This window comes from Anguilla anguilla, chromosome 10 (genome assembly GCF_013347855.1).
Source record: "Anguilla anguilla isolate fAngAng1 chromosome 10, fAngAng1.pri, whole genome shotgun sequence".
Taxonomy (NCBI): Eukaryota; Metazoa; Chordata; class Actinopteri; order Anguilliformes; family Anguillidae; genus Anguilla; species Anguilla anguilla.
Window position 1 is genome coordinate 8,909,286 of NC_049210.1, and position 7,752 is coordinate 8,917,037.

Here is a 7,752-nt window from a genome sequence, read left to right on the forward strand (position 1 = left end):
TAAAGAATTAAGGCTGGGTAGCCTGATTATGTTAGAAAGCATTTGATCAGGATGGCTCACATTGGTGGGAAGCCTTACTGGATATACTGTTTGTGGTAGTTGCTAGGTAGCAGGAAGGTATACAGTTAGAAAGGGAACGTATGGGAGTATAGCAAAGCAGCACAAACACCATAAATGTTGCAGCTGTCAATTTTTCACACTGTGAGTCAATGCGTGGAGCAGCTTGTCAGGCAATGTTGTAGAAGCAGAGACCTCTGGGGTGTTCAAGACCATACTTGACATATTGCTAGATTCTCTCTAGACAGGAGAAAAAATAACATGCCAGGATGGGTTGGATTGCCTATTCCTGCCATCACAGATCCTCGTGTTCTTATCTGAACCAATCAGAACATTGAATTCTCTGCAACAGATCAACTTGATTGGTTCGTTTTAGCCTGTGATTCATCCAACCCTCTTGTGGTTCAGGAAGACCTCAGCAGCTGGTATAGTAGGGGACGGAGAATTAGATGGCAGTGCATTTAAAATTTGCATTCCTTCAGAAGTTGAAATGCAGGTTTTCCATTCCCTGAATCCCTGTTTTCAGTGTACCAGTGACAAGTCAGACAAATTGTAGTCCCCTCCAGCATCACCAGCTGCAACTGCAGGAACACTAAGCAGCCGCAGAAAAAAAACAGTGCGAATTCAGTTTATTCATCTTTCGTACCGCGTCCCACTTTGGCAGTCGTGGAAAAGGACAAATGCCCCTGTGTAAATCCATTTGTTTGCCGACAGTGCGGGCAGTCAAGCGGGCGATGCCGCAGGTGATCGGGTGCTGTTTCGCAGACTAAATCCGTTCAGGAGAACGCAAGGGGCTTCCGTGTGAAGCTCAGGGATAGAACTGCGTGATGCCACGGTGGATATATTGCTGCACCAAACAAGTCTGCCTCATACCTGCTGGGGAGGACTCTCTGTGCGCTCACTGACCTTTCCACATTCCCTGTTGCAGTTCCTAATAACACGTCTCTTAGGGACTGATAAAAGGCTTGCGTTTTGGTTGTGCAGGTATCTTCAGCAGATATGCACAGCTAGCTGAGCTTCTCTTCCTTCGTACTGCTCCTGACTCCTTTTGATGCCTGACATTAACTTTTTAGCAGCTGTTCTGCTGGTGAAGATGAATTGTGAAGGCCCTATTGTGTAAAAAAAAAAAAAAAATCAAGACCTATATTCTGTAATTGGCTTGTGAAATCTGGAGGGAGGTTGAAGCAAAGTGTGAAACAAACCAGGTGTATTTATGCTATGTAATTACATAAACAGATGGATGAGGAATAATATGTATTTCTTGGTCAGAAAAAAGTTCAGCGTTTGTGTGTGTGTGTGTGTGTGCATGTGCCATGACTGTTAATGAGGACGGAAGTGTTTGTAAACACAACTGTTACTTTTTAGTTGTGTGTATCTTGTCTGAAGTCTCACTGTGAATATTTTTCATGTTTTTGTTTTATTGCAGTCCCCAATGTACTAGATTATTAATTATTTAGTACATAAAATAGCATTGGGCGATCTAGTTTAATGGTTAAGGAACTGGGCTTGTATCTCAATGGGTGAGGGTTTTATTCCCAGTCGGGGTACTGCTGTTGTACCCTTGAGCAAGGTACTTAACCTGAATTTCTTCAGTAAAATATCCAACTATATGAATACTGCCTCACTGTTTGTTAAGAATTCAAAATGAATTCCTTCAACCGAAATCTTTCTCTGCAACCACAACCTTCTTCAGCCGCTTCATCTCGATCTTCACCTTATCTCTGAGATAAAGGGAGACTGGTATCAGGATAGGATTGTCTCTGATCTTCTTGTTATGATACATTTCAATTCAGTGCTACTGTAACATCGTCACACTCTCAGTTGTTGGCGACATAGCTCAGGAGATAAGAGCGGTTGTCTGGCAGTCGGAGGGTTGCCGGTTCAATCCCCCACCCTGGGCATGTCGAAGTGTCCCTGAGCAAGACACCTAACCCCTAATTGCTCCCAACGAGCTGATTGGTACCTTGCATGGCAGCCTTTCACAGTTGGTGTGTGAGTGTGTGTGTGAATGGGCGAATGAGAGGCATCAATTGTAAAGCGCTTTGGATAAAAGCACTATATAAATGCAGTCCATTTACCATTTCATGCTGCAGAATACGAGTTTCAAAGAGCCTCTAAGACTGAGTTTTGACATGATATCAAGTGCCTAATGAAGACAGATCATCATGTAGACAATTTTAGAGGATGAACTCGAGTGATTTAGAGTCTATTGAGTCATTCTGTGGGGGGAAACTTTCCAGTCTGTCCACAATGGCAGTTTGTGTTGCAGTTTTGCTTATTCTGTCAAAAAAGTCAAGCTTCCTGCAGCATGTTCCTTCTACTGTTAGATCCGTTGCTGGGGGAATAAAGGCTAGTTCTCATTGAGGCTTCAAATTTAAATCACACTGTGGCAATTCAAAACAAGCTTAGAGAATATGTCTTCTTGCAGGCTTATATTGCAACCTTACCAGTCACAAAGAAGGACAAAAAAAAAAAAAAAAACATGGCACCAATACATTTTTTAAATGTTGTTCTGGCTGAGAGGAAGAGTGATTTATCATAAGACCGATGCAAATGGTCTTTCAGGTAATCTGTCAACATTTGACAGCGTTGCTTATTTAATATACACATGATGTTTTTGACATTTACATTTTTTTCTCTCTGCAGGAATGGAGAGTGGGAATGGATCGGAGGTAGCTATCAGCATATATGTGTATCATAAAAACCTATGTTTCTTTTCATGCCTGAGTGCTTCAATTTATGAGCACATATATTTTTACATATTCAGGAATAAGCACGCAGAAGCTGAAGCTTTTTTTGAACATTAATCTAACATATTATTCACATTGAGCTCTCTGCCTTGGAATTGCAATATATGCTTCCCTATAAAGAGAAACTTCATCAACTAATGAACTGTGACAAATAACTCTTAGACTGGGAAATTCTCTTATATCCCAAATTTAGATCCCTGTCATGGGCAGCGTTCACTGATAAAGCGTACACTTTGAATAACGAGTATGCATAGTTCATACGAGGTCAGATTTATGGGGATTGCAATGTTTATAGCGAAGTGATCGTGTTTTCCTCTAGTGAATTGACCTTCACAGGCCCATGTGCGCATGCACACACACACACACACACACACACACACACAGTCACATGCATAATGAAAGGTGAATTGCAGTCAGCAATAGATAAAATGACCAGGTCTTGTCCTTGGCCCAGGGTTGTCGTGTTGAGTGCAAGGAGTCAGGGTGTGGTAGTTTATTTTCATAATGTCTGAAACAATGCTGGCACTGTGCTGGACCAAGGCTAAAGTTCTCAGCAGGTAAAGTCACAGCAGTAATGAATTAATGTTTTTTCCCATTTTTAATTCAATAGCTGTTCAGAGGTTGTGATGTTGGTGGGAGGGGCATTTTAGGTAAGTGTCAAATGAAGGTATTCCTAGATTTACAGCAACAACCATAAGAACTTTCCTTGGTATGTGTTCCGTGGCAACGTTGCCGTGGCACCCGAAGAGCTGAAAAGAAAATTGAGTCCTGTTACTACATTATCTGTGAAATTATATTTGATGATGTCATCGAATTTCTCAGTTTGGCCTGAGGTATGCTGCTTTATCTAATAGAGTACATTTGTCCAGGCCTTGATGTATTCATTTTCACACGAAGCTAATACATTTACGTCAGTAGTGCCAGTCTATATACACATAAATTCAGCTGGAGGGAGACGGCATGATATGTACCACTTCCTGCGCAATATTTCCCCTCACATGACAGGGATTGCATCATCTGATTGTTTCCTTGCTTGGTTCAATTTCACTTTCGTAGCTCGAAGCCCAGCTGACCTCACTGTGCTTCAGAACCTCAAGGACAGTCACGCTCCCTTGCGAAGCACACACTCTCCATGCAGGTGCCATGCAATTACAGCCAGCCAAACAGAGATGTCCCTACCAGGCTAATTCACACAAAGCTTGCGATTAATAAAGTGATAATTTAAAATATGCGAAAGCATCTCTACCCTTTTACACCGCCCGGATCCTATTGCTTCTTAATAAGGTAATATGATTACAAAGCCTAATCCTTCCCCCCCCCCCCCCTCATCGTCCACCATTGTCCCCAACCAGACACTGCTGGGACTATTCAGGGCACCGTTGCATTGATATGCAAAACCCTGTATCTTAACGACACGTCTGTGTCATTCTCTAAAATCCTTGTCCGCCTTTGCGGCGTAGCTTTGGCCGAACAAGGGGAGGCTGTGCAGCTCCACGCGTGCTTTGTGACTTTATTGAGCATTTCCCAAAGAAAATGCAGACTGTTACCCACTCAGGCAAGCCCTATTCTCATTGAAGGCCTTTGCTTATTTTGTCAATGTGTCACGATGACAAGGTCGGTTTTGTCAACGATGCTGTACCGCAGCATTCTAGCTGCTGATTCTCGCTGTTATCATTTGTGCGTTATTAAGACGCTCCTTCGAGAAATACCTTCAGCTGGAGGAAAACGCGCGCCTTCTTCATTTTAATGGGATCGGTCAGAGGAGCAATTGCATCCGTTGGGTAAAGACTTGACATCCGTTTGATTCATTCTTTGTCTCTTTTTTTGAAGGTAATAAGCAGCTAATGCAGACTGACAAAGCCTAATTACTTTTGAGGCGCTTGACAAAAAAAAGAAGAAGAAAAGGAAAAGCAGCCAAAACCTGATCTGAAGACGTTTGATCACATCGCCTTGATTGTTAAAAAGGCGGAAACATCAGAAGCAGGAGCCTTGAAAAGATTCCATCGTTCTGAAAGAAAGGATCAAGCAATTTTAATAGGAAACTGTCATAACGGCATTCGAGTTCACTCTACCGCAACGTTTCGGAAACATCAAACCTGTCGCCTACGCTATTAAGGCAGTCAACTTTGCTTAAATGAAAGGAGTCATTCTTTAGAACTGCAGAATATAATCACTCATGTCAGTTAAAGATTTCTATACATCCAAATCTGTGGTTGAAACTGTTTTTATTTGCACTCATAGGCAGAAAAGGAACTTCTTAAAGGGATTTTGACTCTGTTTTCAAGGATGACATCTTTGGTATGCTACATGTCGGTCTGAACCAGCCTGAGAGAGCAGAAAACTGTAGGCAGTAATGTGGACAAGTACAGGCCTACTGCAAGCTGTTGGGAAGGTAGATGCAGCAGGCAATGCTGAGTCTAGCCACGTGCAGGAGATGCATCTGTATTACGCTCACACGTGAACCAGCTCTGAACTCTTTTGGAAAGGAGTCAAAGATGAACTGGATTACATCAATAAGCTGTCTGAGACAATGATCAATGAATTACAAGTGGAATCAAATACAATCTGCTTTTAACTCTGATACACAGCTAAAGTGAGCAGATACATCCATTTTACAAGTGTTGGAGAGAGGGGCAACATACCCTTATTCAAATTTCAAATTCAAAGTCCTTTATTGGCATGAAAAATACAGGCACATGCAATGCAAAATTATTATTAATTAAACAAATTATTCACTGCCAATTACCCTTTAAAAACTGGGTAAAGCACATGCACATTGTCCAACATATTAGGGTTTGTTCAGAAATTGCACAAGCGGTCTGTGGTTTTTGAGGTGTTTGCTGAGATCTGCTGGCTAATTTTCAAGTATTTGCCAGCTCCCAAGGGGATCTGATATAATTTATAGTACATCTAATATCGAATAAGATCTGATACCAGCGCAAAAATGTGGATAGTAGATATTAACCTCATATATTATTGCAGAGTGCGTGAGAGTACAAAGAGGGGAAGAAAGGCTTCGATGGGAATGCATGCATCAATGTATTAAATGCAGGATTTGTATTCACCCAGTAATGGTATTATCACCCATTCCCTCAGATGCTTTCTCACCAAGGGTCTGGGATTGGTTTAGGGTTACTATAGAAACAAATGCGTTGTGCTGCACGTACCTGCGAAAACCACAGCGCCTACAGTGATGAAATAATGCCGTTGCTTTATAAACTGGCTTATGTTGTATTGCAGATTTGATTGAATAATGACTTTAATGAGAGTGACTGAAAGTACGCTGATGGAATGACGTTAATGTTGTGATTATTATTATGCTCATGATGAAGTGTGTGTCTGAACTACCAAACTGTTATTGCTCACACGTAAGGGTAAAGCAATTCTGCGAGTGCAAAAAAATTATTATTTTTTTGGACATTTCCATAATTGGTAAGTATAACTGCAGAAGTCATTTTTTATTTCTGAACCACTGTCAACTCTTTCCGCATACAAATCCATTTATTTCCTCAGAAATGCTCATAATTCATAAGCTCATTACATAGGCCGCGAATGAGAAGGCGCTAATCGGCCTTGGTGCAATTTCCTGATCAGAAGTGGCCTACTTTTGAAAGTCATGTGCAGTTTGAAATGAGTTTTTCTTTCTTGCCTGAAGTGCCCTGGTTCTTCGCCGCCGCCACCGACTTTTGTGTTGTCCTGAAAAGCTCCCCATTGGCCAGAAAAGATCAAATCATCTATCCCCACCTCTGCATCTATCACCAAGGCCTGATTCGTGATGCCTCGTACTGCAACATGTGATCACTAGGGGGCAGCACCAGTTCAGATTTACTGGAGCTCTCTGCCCCGAGCAGCGTGCGCTTGAGAGATGGAGTTAGGGCGTAGCGGAGCAGGTGCCGTCGGCCTGTCCTCGCAGACCAGCGGAGGAACAGGCGCAGGAGACGTTAGGCTGGCGCTGTCCTGATCCGCCATCTGGGGACTCCTCTGCTCTGGGGATGCGGCAGGGGACCAGGACAGATCTGTCAGGTGTTGCCGTGACACCTGAAACTCGCACGGTGAGATGGGATGCTGATTGGAGCTGACAGCCGTCTGTTGCTTCCTCGCTCCATAAAGGTCCCATGCGACTGTCAGATTTGGACAGGCAAAAATAGAACTCAAAAAAACCCTTCTTTGATTAGACTCCGGTACTCCTATATGCAATGCGAGGGGGGAGGGGGTGTGCTACGAATTTTGTCAGATCTCAAAGTCGTTTGCTGCTGTTACAAAAAAATGAAATCGCGTCAGACATCCCCCGAGATGTGGGGTGCGCATCGGGCGTACTTTCTGAGCGCGGTAAAGTTACCCCGCAGATACGAGTTCTCGAGGTTTGTGCGACGGAGGATCCTTTGATTTTCCCAACAAAGGGATTCTAAAGCATCGCCAACGAGAGCGAGAAAACAACCAAAGGAATTCTAAAAAACAAAACAAAACAACAACAAACAAAAAAAAAACGCCACAGAACGCAAGTGTTCCCCAGAGGAACCCTCAAACAGCCTCTCAATGAAAGAGCGTATCCGGAAGGACTACCCCCCCCCCCCTCCCCCGCTATCGCTCGCTAATGGATTGGCTTGATTTGGAGTGTTGAAGCGCTTCATTCCGCTCATCCCCCCCTCGATACGTCTTTTAATTAAGCGGGCTCGGGGAGCCTCCGTTTATTTCCGTGCGGCTCCTCCCGGAGAGGAGATGTATGAAGTCAATATTGCCTTTGCCAGGAGTTGATGTGTGTAGGCTGTAAAAAAAAATACCGGATGAATTACTCGCGGGTTTCCTCTGTAAATTTACAGGAACAACCTTGATCAATCCTGATCTTCGCCGAGCAAGTGATGGGGAAGATTCATCCCCGTTGTTGGAGGGCTTATTGGATTTCACTGTATTTTTGTGCCAAAGGCCCGGTGAACAGCCATTGCTT